The sequence below is a fragment of the Macaca fascicularis genome, chromosome X (assembly GCF_037993035.2).
Source record: "Macaca fascicularis isolate 582-1 chromosome X, T2T-MFA8v1.1".
NCBI lineage: Eukaryota > Metazoa > Chordata > Mammalia > Primates > Cercopithecidae > Macaca > Macaca fascicularis.
Genome location: NC_088395.1, coordinates 125,598,949 through 125,619,321, shown reverse-complemented (window position 1 = coordinate 125,619,321; position 20,373 = coordinate 125,598,949). Strand labels below are relative to the sequence as shown.

The window sequence follows — 20,373 nt, the reverse complement described above, 5'->3', positions numbered from 1 at the left end:
TACTTTCCAAAGTGTTGTCTTTTATTTATTTATTTATTTTTATTATACTTTAAGTTCTAGGGTACAAGTGCACAACGTGCAGGTTTGTTACATATGTATATGTGTGCCATGTTGGCGTGCTGCACCCATTAACTCGTCATTTACATTAGGTATATCTCCTAATGCTATCCCTCCCCCCTCCCCACTCACTCCCCACAACAGGACCCGGTGTGTGATGTTCCCCTTCCTGTGTCCAAGTGTTCTCATTGTTCAATTCCCACCTGTGAGTGAGAACATGCGGTGTTTGGTTTTCTGTTCTTGGCATAGTTTGCAGAGAATGATGGTTTCCAGCTGCATCCATGTCCCTACAAAGGACACAAACTCATCCTTTTTTATGGCTGCATAGTATTCCATGGTGTATATGTGCCACATTTTCTTAATCCAGTCTGTCATTGATGGACATTTGGGTTGTTTCTAAGTCTTTGCTATTGTGAATAGTGCCACAATAAACATACGTGTGCATATGTCTTTATAGCAGCATGATTTATAATCCTTTGGGTAGATACCCAAAGATGGCTGGGTCAAATGGCATTTCTAGTTCTAGTGGATTATTTTAATTAATTAATTTATTTGGAGATGGAGTTTCACTCTTGTTGCCCAGGCTGGAGTGCAGTGCACAATCCCAGGTCACTGCAGCCTCCATCTCCCGGGTTCAAATGATTCTCCTGCCTCAGCCTCCCAAGTAGCTGGGATTAAAGATGCACGCCACTGCACCTGGCTAATTTTTGTATTTTTGGTAGACACAGGGTTTCACCATGTTGGCCAGGGTGGTCTCAAATTCCTGACTTCGAATGATCCACCTGCCTCAGCCTCCCAAAGTGCTGGGATTACAGGCGTGAGCCACTGCACCAGGCCGCATCATTTTATTTAATCCCACCTGTAAGATAGGCACTATTATCGTCTTCTGAAGCTCAAAGAGGTTAGGTAGCATGCCCAAGGATGTCACCAAGCTGGTCAGTGGCAGAGGCGGGATTTGAACCCGAATCTGCTTGACACCAGACCTTGAGCTCAAAAGCATTTTGGTTTTTACTGTCACAGGGAAGGTTACATAAAAGAGGTGAAATGGAGCAAGGTTTTGAAGGGTGAGTAGGCTTTAGATGAGGAGAGGGGATATTTGGCTGAGGGGATCAACATCTTTAAAGGAACTCAAGGAAGATTGGCCCAACTAGAATGGGGGATGGACACAGGGGCGTGGTGAAAATAGGACTGGCAAGGTAGGCCCTGGGCCACTGCTCAAGGGAAACAAGCCCCCACTTGGGAAGTTTCACACTCAGGATTAGCTTCTTGTCTTATTGTGTAATTAGGAAATTGTCAGACATGCAGTGAAACTGTCTCTGTGAAGGGTGAGTAATCTTAACACACAGGAATGCTGTGGACCTTATTGTGAAGCATTATCCATAGATGGTAGCTTTCCTCAGGCCTGGGGTTGAAAGCCCGCTGTGCTAGGGCCCCAAAGAGACATTCTGGTGGGCCTTGCTGTTCTTCATCCTTTGCTTGCACTCAGGTTTTCTGTTTGCTGAATAGTTGATGTGTATAGGATCTGGGTCAAAATGATTAAAAGAAAAATCAGGGAGAATAAAAACAACTCAGAAGTGACTTCCTAAAAGATAGCATGTTAAGAATATTAATCTGGAGTCCCAGAAAGTGCTCCATATGTTTTAGACGGGCAGGTATAAGCCGCTCTGTGTTGGCATTTGAGATGGGGAGTTCTTTGTTGTGCAGGTCTGTTTAGGAACTGCAGGGCAGTTAGCATCGCTGGCCCCCTGCTAACCAAATGGCAGTGGTGTCCTCCCCATGCTAGTTATTGTGACAGATACAACTATTTTTATGCATGTCCCAACACTCTTGAAGGGAGCAATACTCACACACTTAAACATGACTGGAGCCTATTCTCAGGAATTCTAACACTCATTTCATGTGAAAGAATGTTAAAACCATTATTGCTTGTCTGTAGCCCAAAGTACCAAATGTCTCTCCTGACATTCACCATTTTCTTCCTTAGATTCCAGTTAATTGTCTCAATTTCTTTCTCTTTCTAGACTCAGTTGTTTGAGGGTGACTCTTCCCTGTGGTCCCCAAAGTGTCTTAAAGGTGCTTGGTAGGTACACTTAAATTAATCTCAATGTTCACTGATTAATGTTAATAGGTCTAGGAGTCAAAATGAACAAGCAAGTCTGCATTATCATTTCACTATGGGTCTTTAGGTGCTGTTATTAGTATTTTAAGTATGGAAATATACTTTTTTTTTTTTTTGAGACAGAGTCTCACTCTGTCACCCATGCTGGAGTGCAGTGGTGCGATCTCGGCTCACTGCAACCTCTGCCTCCTGGGTTCAAGCACTTCTCCTGCCTCAGCCTCCTGAGTAGCTGGAATTACAGGCGTGCATCACCACGCCCGGCTAATTTTTGTATTTTTTAGTAGAGACAGAGTTTCACCATGTTGGCCAGGCTGGTCTCGATCTCCTGACCTTGTGATCTGCCCACCTCAGCCTCCCAAAATGCTGAGATTACAGTCGCGAGCCAGTGTGCCCAGCCGGAAGTAACACCTTTTAAATGTGGTTATTGAGCAAAGTCTCTGTTTTACATAAGATTTAGCATTATTAAGTTCCTACTGTGTGTTAAGTACTGTTCTAGGCTCTAAAGATATAATGGTGAACCAGACAGATGCAGATTAAAAAAAAAAAAAGGTTAGCAATGACACACGATGATCAGATGGTTTCTGTGTTATAGTGAAAATAAAATGGGGTGATAGACTACCAAGTCACAGGGGTGAGAACAGTGCTATTTCAGAGAGTGTTCAGGGCAGGCTTCTCTAAGCAGGTGACATCCAAGTCAAATGAGAGCAAAGAGAAAGCACCAGCCATGAGAAAATCTTGGAGGATAGCCCTTCAGGCAGAGGGAACCACAAGAGCAAAGTCCTGAGGAGTGAACCTGATGCATTTGAGGGGCAGTAAAAAGGCCAGCGGGGTGGGATGGAGAAAACTAGGGTAATAAGGGAGAAGGGTACAAAGCTGAGTTGAAAGAGGTGGGCAGGGGCCATGTTTTGAAGGTAAGTAGTTTGGATTTCATTCAAAACATGATGGAATGCCGCTGGAAGGTTTTGAACAGAGGAGTGACATGATCTGACTTAGGTTTTTAAAAATACGACCTTGGCTGTTGTGTAGAGTAGACTCTGTAGGGGCAAGGATGGAAGAAGAAGGACCAGTTAGGAGGCTGTTGCAGTAATCCAGGTGAGAGATGACAGTGGCCTGGACTGGGGGGTAGCAGTGAAGATGGGGATGAATTTGGGATTTGTGGTAAAGGTGGAGTCAAAAAGACTTTGGAAGGATTAACTCCTAGGTTTTGAGTCTAAGCGCCTGGGTGCAGGGTGGCTCTACTTAGGGAGCTGGAAATCACTGGGAGTCAGGGGAGCAAGTGTGAGGTGGAGGACAGGTTTAGGAGATGCAAATTAAGGGCTCTGATGCACTTGTTAGGTTGAGATGCCAATGATACATTCAACTGGAGACATTGAATAGGCAGTTGAATATCAATATAAAGGTTGGCTGGAACTACAGCCTACATAAAATTAAATGCAGATTAAAGCTGCTTTAAGTTGTCATTTTATACTAATAAAGGTAGCAGAAAGAAAAATGATAATGATCCAATGTGATCAGGACTGCAGGGGAATCAAGTATGTTAATGCTGCTGATGGCCTAATAAATTGGCTTTTAAAAATATTTACATAAGACCTGGAACGGTGGTTCACACCTGTAATCCCAGCACTTTGGGAGGCCGAGGCGGGCGAATCGCTTGAAGTCAGGAGTTCGAGACAAGCCTGGCCAACATGGCGAAACCTCGTCTCCACAAAAAAAATACAAAAATTACCCGAGTGTGGTGGCATGTGCCTGTAATCCAGCTACTCAGGAGACTGAGGCATGAGAATCACCTGAACCCGAGAGGCAAAGGCTGCAGTGAGCTGAGATCGTGCCCCTGCACTCCAGCCTGTGAGACAGAGTGAGACTCTGTCACATACACACAAAAATAATAATAATAATGATGATAAAAAATTTACACAAAGATTTCCATAGTAGCACTCATTCTCATAATAGTAGTGTAGAGCAGTGGCAGTACTCTTTTGGAAAGAGTTATGCTCTTTCAAAAATAATTGAAGACACAAATCCCCAGGGAGAATATCCAACTAAATATATAGTAAGTATAGAATTTCTATGTAATTTTTCTCTATATAGAATTTCTTTTTTAACAACCTTTAATTTTTATCGACACATTGTAATTGTACAAAATTTCTAGAGAAACTCTCTATAGGCATGAAAAATGAGGAATTGTGATGACCATATCAATATCTGGAATTGTTAATAAAACAGGTGCAAAAATCAGATCATGATGGCATGTAAGTACAATGGCGTAAATCTTACTTGCTGTTCGTGCTGAATATTGTTAATATACAGTTGTCTTAATTTTAAAACAATTTCATTCACTTTTGACTTTGTACCTGTTTCTCTCTGGCAGTGTTCCCTGGTTAGGATGCCATAACTTCATTTTGGTCCACTGTGAAGGGTTCAAGTGAATTGTGGCTTCTCCAATCTTTCTTCCCTTGATCACATTTTCAGCACGAGGTATTGGGTAATATCCTATTCTGTGGGACTTGTAGTCAAATAAGTTTACCTTGGGATTTTTAAAAGGTTGGGAAATACTGTTACTCTTAAAAACTGGGTAATAGTGCAAAGCAGGGTCCCATGTGAAGGTTGCTTTTGACCTGTAGGTGGCGATTGGTGGGCAGGAATTTTGTTGGTAATTTTCAGATTGTGGAAATACAACTGAGAAGCAAAACACTGGCAACTTCATGATATGCATTTCCCACAAATAATACTCTGATTATTCAGTGATTGAGGCAAAAGCATGGAAGATAGCCACATTCCTTTAATTCCCTGATAGCTTTTTTTTTTTTTTTTTTCATGAGAAGAGAAAGCAGTGAGTCTTCTTCAGTAGCATTGTTTATTAATCTAAGGTATAAAGTAGCATTCCTGGCTGGAGGTGTCTGGAGAGAGGTGTTCTTCAATAAAAATGTTCCTGGTGCAGACGAAGGAGCAAAAGACCAAAAGACTGGTCAGATAGGTCTGCTTACTGCTCTGTGCAGGTTTTTAAAAACAGCTTCTTCCCTTGTTATCTTGGAATGACTCCTGTACACACTTGCTTAGAGTTAGTTATGTGAACACATTTGCACAGAAAGGCCAACACAAGACTTTTCTTCAGGTTAATTTATTTTCTATGAGCCTCAGAAACACTCAGAACACGTTGCTTTCACAAACGTTACCACATACAGGAAACTTTAGGATGATGTTTTAACACAAGGAAGAGAAAACAGGAAATTGAGTTGCTCAGAGTTAAATGAATATGAATCCAGCTTTCTTCATTTCAGGATCGAAATTCCACATACTAAACTCTACCTTAGAGCTGATTTTCTCTGAATGGTGGTAGAAGAGATTCTCTCTCAGTAGGACTCTAATATTTCGTTGTTGCAAATTTATCATTGCCGAATGGCTGTGGATCTCCAAAAATCCCTTCCATTCTGCCCAGAAAGCCCCCAGTGCCCCCATAAGCCCAGACCATTTTAATTTGGGAATTCGGTCATTTGTTGGGTCATATATTGGCTATATTCTTATTATTGCAAAACTGAATGCCACTCATTTTAATGATGTGATTTTTAAATTATTCAAGATCAGAGCATATGGTCAGTCTCAGTTTTAAAATGTTGTTGACTTATTGACGTGTCAGAACACTTGAACGTCCATGTATGGCATCTTGACTGAAGAACCATGGAATGTTTTTATTTGGTCAATACATACTGGGGTTCTGTAGTAGCCAGAAAATTGAAAATTGACTAGGTTAATTTGACCCGAATAAATTCTGGCTTCCCTGCTATTTCCATAAATATGTTGTATAATTGTATACATCTTAAATGTTTTCAAAATGACTAACTTTAAGATTCAAAAGCCTGGAGAAAAAAGAAAGGTAGCAAAGAGCTACTTTGAAAGAGGATATTGCATAGATGGTCCTATTTTTTCCACTGTTTTTTTTTAAAGTACCTCATTCAAATGGCCTTTCTAATACTGTGTCAGCAAATATTTATGAGAGTGAGAACAAGCAAGAGAGAATGAATAGGTGGCTACTTTGCTGATTACTCAAGTGCTTTTAAAGTTTCAAGTTATATTTCTGATCTAAAAACCCTGAGATGTATTAGGTGAATCTCTCCAGTATCTCCTGAAATGGGAGAAGATATTGGAATGTCTTAGGATGCAGACTGTGCAGAATTTATTGAGGTTTCACTGCTGGTTAAAACGAACATTTTAGGCTTGTGACAACATCTCCAGTCTATTTCCTTTTCTCTATTCCCTTATCCTACTGTTATTCAATCAGCTTTGCTACGAGATATAGAGGCAAGGAAGATGAGGTGACCGTGTTCCCTGATAATCTCTTAGAAATGTTTTGGCATTGTGAACATGTTGAGTGAAATGTTTTAGTAAAGCTACATACACAAGATACTGCTAGAATGCACACTGTGTAAACATTATTAAATAACTATAATTTTTAAGGTTGGAGGAGCTCCCATTTGCTTATGCAAAGATATTAAAGAATAAGTCATCTCAGCAGGGTTGCTTTTAATCATAAGGCTAAAGGAAAGATATGTGCATGTGGGTGGGGAGGATTGGGGAGGTCATGGTGAGCACAATAGAATATGGGAATACTAGAAATATTTATTAAAATTTGACTTTTTGATAATTTGTGAATATCATGATTCTGGCATTTCTTGCCATCAAGGTTTGGTTTATCTAGGCTCCTAAAACTTTGTTTAATAAATTAATCTATGCATATAATAGCGATTGGTGAAAATGATGGGAAAGTTATTAATGAATTCTACCATTACTGTCAATTGAAGCACAGGCTTATTAGAAGGGAAATTAGAGACAAATTAGGTTGTTCTAAAGAGTCAGTTTTAAGTCAAAGCCTAATAATTTGATCTTAGTGATTCCACACATTTTAGTATGTATATTTTGATGAATATATAAATATGCATAAAATACATAACTATATCTACAGTATAATAACTAAGCATAGATTGTATTTTTGTATATTTGGCTTAAACAGGGTTAAAACCAAGGATTGTGTTGGGGAGAAAATCACAAACCCTTTTTTTTTTTGAGATAGAGTCTCGCTCTGACTCCCAGGCTGGAGTGCAGTGGCACGATCTCAGCTCACTGAAACATCCGCCTCCCAGGTTCAAGTGATTCTCCTGCCTCAGCCTCCTGAGTAGCTGGCATTACAGGCGCCCACCACCACACCATGCCCAGCTAATGTTTATATTTTTAGTAGAGACGGGGTTTCACCATGTTGGCCAGGCTGATCTCGAACTCCTGACCTCAGGTGATCCATCTGCCTCAGCCTCCCAAAGTGCCAGGATTACAGGCGTGAGCCACCATGCCTGAACTAGTTGAGTATTTTCCAAAAACATCTGTTTGCTTTTGCTGTGTTATAAATTATCATTTATGAGTTAAACGCTCTGCAGCTAAGCCAGGAGTGGTGGCTCACGCCTGTAATTCCAGCACTTTGGGAGGCTGAGGTGAGAGAGGTGAGAGGATTGCTTGAACCCAGGAGTTTGAGACCAGCCTCAGTAACATAGAGAGACCCGTCTCTACAAAAAATAAAAAATTAGCTGGGCATGGTGACATGTGCCTGTAGTTCCAGCTACTCAGGAGGCTGAGGTGGGAAGATGGCTTAAGCCCAGGAAGTCGAGGCTGCAGTGAGCCTTGATTGCACAACTACAGTCTAGCATGGGGGACAGAACAAGGCCCTGTCTCAAAACAAAATATTTTGCAGCTAGATCAGTGATTCATGAGGGTAGGGAGGAAATGTGGAGGGACAATGGGTATTTTGACTACCTTGATTGCAGTGATAGTTTCATAGGTGTGTATACACATGTCAAAATTTACCAAAACATACAGTTTTGATACATGTGTAGTTTATGTTATGAAATGTGTAGTTTATTATATATCAATTTTGCCTCAATAAAGCAGTTCTAAAAGATAAGTTCTGCAGCCCATTGTGTAGCTAGTATTGCAATTGCCAAGTGAGCCTGTGATATTCAAAGTCCTGCTCTGGTCTCCCGGGCTTCCATTATGACTCACACAAACTTTGACTATGGGTTCAAATGCCTATAGGCATTTACAGTGATGGCAGAAAGAGGGGTGCTTTTGGTGGGTGAATGGAGTTGCTATTGTATTAATCTGTTTTTTTTACTATTTTCTGGACAAGTTGGTGTCAGCAGTTATAAATTGCTTCCTTTTAATAGCTTGTTATTATCATCCGAAGTTCCTCTTTTTAATTAAAAACAAAGTACAAAATTAATACATTCTTATTATAAACATTAAAAAATTGAAGCATTAAGAAATGTACAACATGGGCATATAGAGTAAAATAATGGATTGGAGACTCCAAAAGGTGGGAGGGTGGGAGGGAGGTGAGGATTGAAAAATTACCTGTTGGGTACAATATACACTATTCAGGTGATGGGTGCACTAAAAGCCCAGATTTCACCACTGCACAATACATGCATGTAAGAAATCTGCACTTGTACTCACTAAATATCTAAAAATAAAATTACTCCCTTCCTCTCTTCCCTTCCTTCTCCTCCTCCTCTTCCTCCTCCTTTTTCTCCTCCACTTCCTCCTCCTTCTTCTCCTATATTTTTTATTAGTTTTCGACTTGAGGTCACCTTAAGGAAGAAGCATCACAACGGGAGTTGGTTGTTGTGCACCTATGTCCCAGTCACTATGCTAGTTAATTTTTAGTGACTTAGAAGAAGTTGCCAATGACACTGCTATAGCAATGAAGCCATGCCATATATAAAAAGCTTACTTCTTAGTTCATACTAGGTCCTCAATATATTTTAAAAGTAAGATTAGATAATTAGCCCTCTATTTTGGGAGAGTAATTTAAGATGAAATATTTATTGACATTCAATTTTAAGATCTAAAGCCTGTGAACAACTATGAAAGATATGAGAAGAACAAATGCCTTAGTTTGTTGTCATTTTTGTCCTTGGGAAACAGGAATTTAAGTTGTGAGGATTTTAAAGGAGGTCAGCTTTTTTTTATTTTCAAAAACAATTGGGTCTTCTTGGGAAAATCAGTTTGTTCTTGTAGTCATCCATTTTACCCAACATTCTTGATTATACGTAATTTGTGATAATTTCTAAATATCAAATCCATTATAAAGAAATTTAGAAATTGGCCTCCATGAAGCTACTTAAAATAATGTAACCCAGGCTTTGAAATCAATCCAAGAGAAGCATTCTACAGTGTTTTAAACAAAGGCAGTATCACTGGAGCAAATGGAAAGCTTGACAAGCCTGATTACTTTGAAGAGAGTAACTCTGTTTTGGGTGTATATTTTCTGGAATGTTTTTAAAAAACTGTTGCTTTATATTAGGTTGTGTAAATAAATACCTAATGGTTATAAATAAATGTTAGAGTTCAGTGTATCTTAATTGAATATCACATTAATTTTTCTCCTAGAGGGGCCTTAGTGTTGACCCTTATTGCAAATTACAGCAAACTAACTGGAGTTTTTCCATTTTGCTATTTAGATAATGCTTCTGGAGAAAGAAAACATGTTTATTTTCATATCATCCCATTTCAGTGTTGCTGTCATAAGGATTTCTAGAACATAGTATCTTAGATACTGCTTTTGATGACCTTTTATAAAATCAGTCTATACAAACCTTGTCTTCTAAAGGAAGTTAACTTGGATTGTCCTTTAGGGGTAGTTATTAAATAATTATGTACCTATGAAGTTAGCCAAGACTTCGCAGTAAATTTTGTGTTAGAATTTCTGTCATCTGGCCATATATGTTTGGGTCTAAATTTCCCTAAAGTTGACATTAATGAGAAACTCTGGTGACATAGAGTCTGGATATATCCACTCAGAAAAAACTCCTTTATTGGGAAGTGCTATTTAAATTAAGCAAATAGAAGCTTAAATCTTTAATTCCCAGCATTAGTGATCTTGTTCACCTTAGTACTGCTTCAAATAGTTTGTTAATATGAAGTAAACAGCAAGCACTCATGTTTTGGGATTTTTCCAGTCCCAAAGTAGAGGACAAATTCACTTTGTCACTCATTAGAAAAGGCTGTCTCTTCTTAACTTTAACTTAGAGATCAATTTAGTTAAAGTCAACAGACTGGAGGAATAAGAGTAGATATGTCCGTTTTAGACTTGGAAACCAACCTGGACAAGGGATGCTAAGTCAGGTGCATGGGTTAGAACTATAAGTTCTATGCATGTTCGGTGCATGTTCATTAATGTGCCACCCTTGCCGTGTTTGTGTACCATCCCCAGCAGGTTTTTAATGGGACTTTACATTTAAGATCAATTGTATAATAGATTAGAGATTTAGAATCTTGGCTTCTCAATGTATGGGCAAGTGATTTAATTTTCCTGAAACTGTCTGAATTTCTCCATCTGTAAAACAGGTAGGCAAATACCTACTCACAGGTTGCTTCATAAATCAAATGAGATAACGTAAGACTACTACCACTAATAGATAATATTATAGCTTATGTTTATTGAGAACTTCCTTTGTGCCAGGCACATTCTAAGGATTTCGCCTGTACTCACTCATTTAATCCTCCCCCAAATCTTATTATCTCTATTTTATGGTTAAGGAAACTGAGACACAGTATATACTCTTTGAAAGCTCTAAAAACATTAAACAAATATTATTAAATAAAGATTACATATTATTATTATTATTCACTTATAGAACAGATATTATTATTTTAATAGGCTTTATTATTTAGAGAAGTTTTAGGTTCACAAGAAACTTGAGCAGAAGGGGCCTGGTGTGGTGGCTTATGCCTGTAATCCCAGCACTTTGGGAGGCTGAGGTGGGTGGGTCACCTGAGGTCAGGAGTTCGAGACCAGCCTGGCCAACATGGTGAAACCCTGTCTCTACTAAAAACACGAAATTAGCCGGGTGTGGTGGTGCACGCCTGTAATCCAAGCTACTCAGGAGGCTGAGGCAGGAGAATCACTGGAACCTGGGTTGCGGAGGTTACAGTGAGCCAAGATCAGGCCACTGCACTCCAGCCTAGGTGACAGAGCAAGACTACGTCTCAGAAAAAAAAAAAAAAAAAAAAAAGAAGAAAATTGAGCAGAAAATATAGAGGTCCCACATACTCGTGCTCCTACACGTGCCTAGCCTCCCCCGTGATTAACATCGTCCACCAGAGTGGTTATATGTGTGACAATCAGTGAACCTACATTGACACATCATCATAACCCAAAGTCCATAGTTTACATTAGAGTTCAATCTTGGTGTTGAACATTCTGTGGTTTTGGACAAATGTTAATGACATGTATCTATCATTACAGTATCATACAACATAGCTCCAACTGCCCTAAAAATCCTCTGTGCTCAGCCTATTCATCCTTCCCTGCCCTCTAATTCATGGCAGCCACAGATCTTTTTACTGTTTCCATAGTTTTGCCTTTTACAAAATGTTATGTAATAGGAATCATATAGTATGTTGCCTTTTCAGATTGGCTTCTTTCACTTAGGAAGATGCACTTAAGTTTCTTCCACATATTTTCATGGCTTGATAGCTCATTTCTTTTTGGGGCTGAATAATAATCCATTGTCTGGATGTACCATGGTTTATTTATCCATTCACCTACTGAAGAACATCTTGGTTCCTTCCAGGTTTTGACAATTATGAATAAAGCTGCTATAAACATTATATGCAAGTTTTTGTTTGGACATAAATTTTCAATTCCTTTGGAGAAATAACAAGGAGTGCGCATTGCTGGATCATATGGCAAGAGTATGTTTAGTTTTGTGAGAAACTGCCAAATCGTCTTCTGAAATGACTGTACCATTTTGCATTTCCACCAGCAATGAATGAGAGTTTCTGTTGTACCACATGCTCATTGTGATACTTCTTCCTTAAGGAGACCTCATTTGGTGTGGTCAGTGTTCTGGATTTTGGCCATTCTAATAGGTGTGTGGTGGTATCTCATTGTTGTTTTAATTTGCATTTTCCTGATGACATATGATGTGAAGCATCTTTTCATATGCTTTTTTGCCATCTGGTGTATCTTCTTTGGGGAGGTGTCTGTTAGGGCTTTGGTCCATTTTTAAATCAGATTGTACTCTTATTGTTGAGTTTTAAGAGTTCTTTGTATATTTTGGATAACCATTCTTTATCTGACATATCTTTTGCAAATATTTTCTCCCGGTCTGTGGCTTGTCTTTTTATTCTCTTGACAGTGTGTTTTGCAGAGCAGAAATTTTAAAATTTAATGAAATCCAACTTATCAATTATTTCTTTTCTAGAATGTGCCTTTGGTGTTACATCTAAAAAGTCATTGCCATATGCAAGGTCTTGTGGATGTCTAAATGTTCCAGCACCATTTTTTGAAAAGACTATCTTTGCTCTGTTATATTGTCTTTGCTCCTCTTTTTTAAAGATCAGTTGACTGTATTTATGTGGGCCTCTCTGGACTTTCTATTCTGTTCTATTGGTGTATTTGTCTTTTCTTTTACCAAATCACTATCTTGATTACTATAGCTTTATAGTAAGTCTTGATGTTGGATAGTGTCAGTTCTCCAACTTTGTTTTTTTCAATATTGAGTTAGCTATTCTGGATCTTTTGCCTCTCCATATAAACTTTAGAATCAGTTTGCCAATATCCACAAAATAACTCACTGGGATTTTGATTGGGATTACATTGAATCTATTGATCAAGTTGGCAAGAACTGACATCTTGAGTCTTCTTATTCGTGGACCACATAGTTAGTTTTTCTTTACCTTGTATAGATCTTGTACGTATTTTGTAAGATTTCTAACTAAGTATCTCATTGTTTTGTGTGCTAATGTAAATGGTATTGAGTTTTAAATTTCAAATTCTACCTGTTCGTTGCTGTTATATAGGAAGGCTATTGGCTTTTTTGTATTAACCTTATATTCGGAAGCCCTGCTGAAATAACTTATTATTTCCAGGCATCAGAAGATATTATTTTAATTCTACTTGTAGTATAGTTTTTCTTATCAATTTGTTCTAAGTCCAGCAATGCCAACACCATTTCACAATCCAAATCTGTATATTACTCCGTCTGTATCAAAATTTTCTCTTTCGCTCTCTAAGGTGGTCTGAGGACACCATGACAGTCACAGCGGTGTATGATAACTCTGAGGCAACAGAGCTCTGTGCAGCTCAGCACCTCTACCTCAAGCCCATAGCAAAATTGTTGATCAGCATATTGCTTCCAGGGAGTCTAGAACCTGTGAGGCCCTTCTCTAACTGGGAAGTTCTTGACCAGCTGAAGAGCCTGATTTGCCCTGACCAGTTCACCACAGTTTGGCTTTCCAATAGTACAGAGGACTTCATTCGATTTGAGGGTGAGGCTGAGACCCGAAGTTTGGTTCAGATCCTGAAGGCAAAGTTACATGGGAAGATTATCAAGTTAAATGGTTTGAAAAAAGACTTAAAAGTAGTGGCTACAGATGCCCAGGGAGAATGGGAGCACTTCCCCAAGGGAAGAGAGCCCTTGTTGAGTGACGGGGCTGAAGGACCATGAGAAGAGCCCAGATTCCATATATTTTGAAGACTTGCCCTGTAAATGGTTTGCACCTAAAGGTTCTAGCAAGGAGAAGCCATGTGAAGAGATCCTTTGGGTAGTCTTTGAAAGTTTTGGGAAGATCAAGAATGTGGATATCCTTATGCTTGGCCCCTACAGAGAAGTGATGACTGACAGGAGCTTTGGGGGTTTTAGCTTTGGCTTACAGACATTTGAGGCCTTCATACAGTACCAGGAGGCAACTGACTTTGTAAAAGCCATGCAGTCCCTTCGAAGAATGAAACTGATGCTTAAAGGAGATGATGGGAAAGCTCTGGCATGTAACGTTAAGGTAAGAAGTAGCCAGAGTTTCTTTTATTTTCCACTGTTCAGGTGATCCTGAGTAAAAGCTGGAAGGAAGCATCTAGAATAAATTTTCTTAGACCCTACCAGGCTCTGATCAATAGTTGATATATAAAGACTTTTATTATTTTTAATACATGGATGTTTAGGAAGAAAAACAATCCTGATTTGAACACTCATTCTTGTGCTATCAGGCATGCTGCCAGCTGTGACTTTAAAGTGATGGTTCTTATAATCTGAGGCTCTGTCTCAACTACTTGAGGGCATTAAAGAATTCTTCATGGCCCCTGTGGAATTATCTCATATGCTTATTATATTTGACAAGTTGCTGAGAGAGAGGAAGAGAGGAATACATACAATTTGAAACCACATGGAGGTCGGTTGTGGTGACTCACGCCTGTAATCCCAGCATTTTGGGAGGCCGAGGCAGGCAGGTTGCTTGAGGTCAGGAGTTCGAGACTGGCCTGGCCAACATGGCAAAACCCCGTCTCTACTAAAAATAGAAAAATTAGCCAGGCGTGGTGGCATGCACCTGTAATCACAGCTACTTGGGAAGCTGAGGCATGAGAATTGCTTGAACCTGGGAGGTGGAGGTTGTAGTGAGCCGAGATCACGCCATTGCATGCCAGCCTGGATGACAGAGTGAGACTCTGTCTCAAAGAAAAAAAAAAAAAAAAAAAAGAAACCACATGGAGAGCAGTTTTTTCCCTCTTTATTCCTGGGTCACAACTTAAATTTTCAGGATGTCTGTTAGGTAAACTGCTAAAACATAATCCTAACAAACTTGGATTCTTTACTTTCAAAATCAGCCTGTCTACTCCATCATGTCATCTCATTGATGTCTACATGTTTCGTCATCTCCTTCTTGAAGTCTTAACCCAGCAGTGGAAAAGATGCAACTAGACTCTCCTTTTTCTGTAAATCAGTCTTTAGCATGAATTTGGACTTTCAGCTTCCAGTGTATGAGTATGTGTATGTGTGCGCACACACGTGTGTATATGTAGCTAGTTATGTTAAAATGTGTATTTTAAAATTATGAGCTATTCAGCCAGGCAAATGATATAGCAAATACTGTCATGACCACCCATGTACCACTGCTCAGCTTAAAAAATAAAAAATTAGGCTCCGTGCGGTAGCTTGCACCTGTAATCCTAGCACTTTGGGAGGCCAAGGCGGGTGGATCATGTTGAGCTCCAAGACAACATAGCAAAACCTCGTCTCTACAAAAAATACAAAATGAGTCAGGTGTGGTGGCTTTTGCCTGTGGTCCCAGCTACTTGGGAGGCTGAGGCTGGAAGATCGCTTGAGCCGGGAAGCAGAGGTTGCAGTGAGCCAAGATCATGCCACTGCACTCCAGCCTGGGCGACAGAGCAAGAACCTCTCAAAAAACAAACAAATAAACAAAAATAAATAAATAAGTAATAAATAAATAAAACATTACCACAAGATGAGAGACCACTTCCCGCTGTCCAGTGTCTGGTTTTAATTTTCTTGTGATTTGGTTAACCAAAAAATTTAACCTATTTTATACTATTTTGTAGTATCTCAGTCTGATTTTCACTTTATTTCAAGATTTGAAAAGTTGTTTACTAATCATGATAGATCTTCTCTCTCATCAGGTTAGTTTTTGTGCATCTTTGTTCTCCCTGCACCACAGACACTTCTGATTATTTTTGTTCCCGATGATTAAAAAAAAAGCTTTAACTCATTTGATCTTTTTAATGAACCAGAAGTAACAGACTGACATTTCTCAGCCTGTGCCTATGATGGCACTGTGATGGTGTCTATGACCATAATGTAAAGTAAGCTCCTCAGGGTTGTTTTTTTTTTTTTTTTTTTAAACAGCTTTATTGAGGTATGACTGACAAGTAAAATTGTGTAAAGTTAAGGTGATGATTTGATATACTTATTCAAGGGTTCTGCCAAAGAAAATCCTCAAGCTTACAAGTACTGTTTGGCTGGTGGCTGAGAAGCAGTAGGAATATGAGTACTGGGACGCAGAGAGGACATTTTGAATTGAATTGATTTTGAATTACCATGTACCATCTTAGTTTTATCTTTCTGACCTGGGACGTGCTCAGCCAGCTGGCAAACTTTTCTAATGAAACTTTGAATTGTTTTGGAGCAGGTTACGTCTGATACGACCAAACACTTTGGGGAAGGAGCTGTAAGGAGGAGAAATCAGGAAAGGCTAAAATTACAAGAACTAGAAGAAGAAAGGAAAAAAGAAAAGAAAAGAGAAGAGAAGAGGAAGTAGCTGAAAGGTGTGTAGACCAACTTTAATGAAGATTTTTTTCTTTGATTTAGGGATTAATCCTTTTGGATGAACAGCTAGACTTGGTAGATAACATTGAGATGGGGGGCAAGGATTGGAGCAGATTGGAAAATGCCATTGAAAGCTACAGTCTTTCAACTGTGCTGTTACAAAACCAAAATAGCAAAACTGTTGAAAACAAGAGACTTCAAAAAAATATGTTTGTCAAGGAGGACAAATAATGAGGAATAATAGAACTAGCTAAATTAAGATGTCTGGAAATAAATGATTTTTTTAAAAAGGGACCAGAAATTTTGTAGTAAAAATCCTAGCCTGCCAACTTAGGAATTTTACCAGTTTACCAAATATTATCAAAATTTCCTAGCCTACTAATTTAAAATTCTCAAGAATTTAGGGCTGGGATGGAATTTCTTCTATAAAATGTTCAGTAATCAAGCTAACTTGTACGCAAGAAAGCATGGATTGATTGGGAGTATTTTTCTTGTTGGCCTAAATTCTATCTGTGAATTTAAGAAGCCTCCATATATATTCTTTCTTTCTTTCTTTCTCTCTCTCTTTTTCCTTCCTTCCTTCTTTTTCTTTCTTCTTTTTTTCCTTCCTTCCTTTCTTCCTTCCTTTCTTCCTTCCTTCCTTTCTTCCTTCCTTTCTTCCTTTCTTTCCTTCTTCCCTTCTTTCCTTCCTTCCTTCCTTCCTTCCTTCCTTCCTTCCTTCGTTCCTTCGTTCCTTCCTTCCTTTCCTTCCTTTTCTCTCTCTCTCTCTCTCTCTCTCCCTTTCTCATTCTGTTGCCCAGGCTGGAGTGCAGTAGCACAATCTCGGTTCACTGCAACCTCTGCCTCAGCCTCCCGAGTAGCTGGGACTACAGGCTCAAGCCACTATGCCTGGCTAATTTTTGTATTTTGAGTAGAGACGGGGTTTCACCATGTTGGCCAGATTGGTCTTGAACTCCTGACCTCAGGTGATCTGTCCGCCGTGGCCTTCCAAAGTGCTGGGATTACAGGCGTGAGCCACTGCACCTGGCCTCTTTGTATTTCTTTCTTTGAGCTTATTGTTGATGTCCAGTTCAGGAGTTTGAGTCTAGAAGGGGCTATTGGATTGCCAAAGGTTGCCAGTCGAGTACAGATGAGCCAAAACTATGGAGCTTTGAAAATTAATTTTACTTCCTGGCCCTTCCTCATGCATGTTTATTCTTTTATTCTTTCATATAAATTGTAGCCATTCAGAAAAGGAGATAAGCAGGCTCACACCTGTAATCCCAGCACTTTGGGTGGCTGAGGTGGGAGGATCACTTGAGGCCAGGAGTTCAAGACCAGCCTAGGCAACACGGGGAAACCCTGTCTCTACAAAAATTAAAAAAAAAAAAAAAATAGCCAGGCATGGTGGCACACACCTGTAGTCCCAGCTACTCGGGAGGGCGAGGTGGGAGAATCACTTAAGCCCAGGAGTCTGAGGCTACAGTGAGCTATGATTGTGCCACCGCACTCTAACTTGGGTGACAGAGCAAGACTCTGTCTCAACAAAAAGGAGATAAAGAATACCCTTCCATGTGTCCCTTTCTTTTTTTACCAGTGGAATGATAGGAATTACTTGAGGTCATGTCTGTGAAACTTGGCCAGAGCTTGAGCCTAATAAATATAACTAGTCCCCCCCAAATCCAGGCTGAACATCCAATTTAGATAATCCTCTGACTTTTGGCTAAGTTCTGACTTAGGTAATTGTCCCTTCTTTCCCTTTCCCCACATTCCCATAAGGGCCTAACTGAGACAGTTCTAATTTTCAGGAAACAGAAGCCCAAAGCCAAAGCTGAGGCACCTCAAGAGCCGGACTCTTCAGAAGAGTGGGAGAAGAGGCAGTACCTAGTGTCTCAGAGGCGAGTTGAGGCACTTCGGTTCCTAAGTGTACTCCTGAGGAACATTTCAGGAAGGCTATTGCCAAATTGTTCTTCAAGTTTGGTAGGTACTCGCCTTTCTGAGACATTACCTTTGCATTTGAGCAGTGGTCTCTTGAAAATTCACTCCATGGAAGACTCATTGCATCCACTGGGGCTTATTTTAATAGGCTGACCTCTAACAACCCAATAGTAGTTTACAAAAGGGATATCCACATTCTCTAAAGGAGTTGCGTCCCAACTCTTCCATTTGACTCTCTCTCTCTCTCATTCTCTCTCTCTTTCTGTTTCTAAACTTCAGGACAGTATTACCCAGAACATTTAGCTAGTGTGTCTACTTTTCTAAGTTCCTAATGGATGTAACAGAAAAATGCCAGAGGGAAGAAACGGATGGGGGGTGGATGTTAGGTGTTATTAACCTTACTTTTCCACTCATCTGCAGTAGGTTTGGTAGAGTCTTGAGACTTGTAACAAGCTCATGATAGTCTAGTTTTAAACTATTTGATAAGAAATTACTCACCCCACAGAGCAATTGTTATGTTTGGAGAGTTTCATTTTTGGAAGGTGTTTCTCCCCCTTCCTGACCTCTTAAAGATAGCCAGATTCTGCAGATGTCCTGGATTAAAAGCCAGAAAAGCTGCCAAAGTGTTCATTTAAAAATCCATATTCAGTGTTTTAAAATATGAATAGTAAATGCCATTAGGATTACATAAATTTTATGTATATTTGCAATCTCGACCTTTTTCTCATTAGTGTGGACAATCAAACTTAGTGAAATCAGGATCAGAAAAATGTCACATTTACATTGATAATAAGGCTAGCTGGATCTCTTTTCATTTTCCTTAATGACCTCTGAGGGTGACTCCTCCTAAAGAATCTATCTCTATGTGTGTGGTGTCTGATTTCTTGGCCTCGTAAATACCAATATCCATTATGCAGTCCCAGGTTCTAATCCCAGGTAGTGTGTAGGCACTGTGCTCTGATGTGTGTCAGGTGTCAGTGGGAGCACAGTACAAAGCCTCCAGCAGGATGGGGCCTGTGGGCAGCACCTTTCACCTGCTGTGCGGTTATGGAGAGCAGATAGCACTGCAGACATGATTGCAGATAGAACCATGATCACGGCCACATTTGCTACTTGCTGCCTTGCTTTTTACTGAGCACAGGGAGATGGGGAGGAAACTCAGAGACAGCTTTACCTGCAGTCCATAGTAAGAGGCTGGTATGAAAAGAAAGACAGTTTATCTTTTAAGCTAGTGGACCCTTTTAGATATACATTTCACCCGTCAGTCTTTTCTTGTACTGGGATTTTTCTGGGAGGGCTATAGGTCATTTCTTATTCCTCTTTGTATCTCCAGCTCCTAGCACAATACCCGGAACATCAGGCACACTGATTTTCAAACAAGTGAGAAAAGAGTCATGTGCTTTGAAGGCTATGTAAAGTGTGGTGCCTTCTCACATAAGCATGGGCATAGACCTACTCAAAACAGTTCATATTAGACTAAGACATTTAATTTTGCCTTCTATTTCCTCAGTGCAATACTGTTCCTAATTTGGATCTATCCCAGGTATTAGAAGTCTCTTCAGAACAATGTCAGAAAGCACAATTTTTCTTTGGAATTTTTTAATCTGTTTAGTTTTTCATGAGAGATTTTTAATCTTTTTCTTTGAAGGGATCCACACAGTTTAACCCACAGGAGGTCGACATTATTGGCACCAAAGCTAATGCTTCTCGAGGGAACACATTGAAAACTCTGGAGGAAGAAGAGCTAAACACTCTGCATCTTCAAAATCAAGAGGAAATATCAAAATATCAGGTTGCCAAGTCAGACAATAAGCAAAAACAAAAAATGGAGAAAATAACTAGGGATCACTTACAGAAATCTTCCCACTGCCTTGGGGAAGAAAATTTAAGGTATTCCCCTAGAAAACAGAGAACTGGAATATTATTAGGTGATGAAGAATATGAATACGGTTTGTTTTTTGAGCATAACTCCTTGGAGATTACGATAATTAAAGGCCAGTCTCTTGAAAATGAAGATCACCACGGTTCTAGTGAATCCTGTTCCAAATTATCTGGGGGAGGCCAAGGCAGGAAACCTAAGATCCATGAAACAGATGCATTTTTTGACTATCTTTTCAATTATTATGAAGCTCCACAATATACTCGTATCTGCCTAGAAACAAGTCAGGTAGCAGGCAC

At 39.6% G+C, this 20,373-nt stretch overlaps 1 long non-coding RNA gene across 1 annotated transcript; it reads left to right on the top strand.

Moving 5' to 3' along the window:
• Positions 1–13,238: 13,238 nt before the first annotated feature.
• Positions 13,239–16,250, top strand: LOC102141178 (uncharacterized). Its single transcript, XR_012430266.1, has 2 exons — positions 13,239–14,002; positions 16,142–16,250. It is a non-coding gene; the product is annotated as an uncharacterized lncRNA (long non-coding RNA).
• Positions 16,251–20,373: the final 4,123 nt, after the last annotated feature.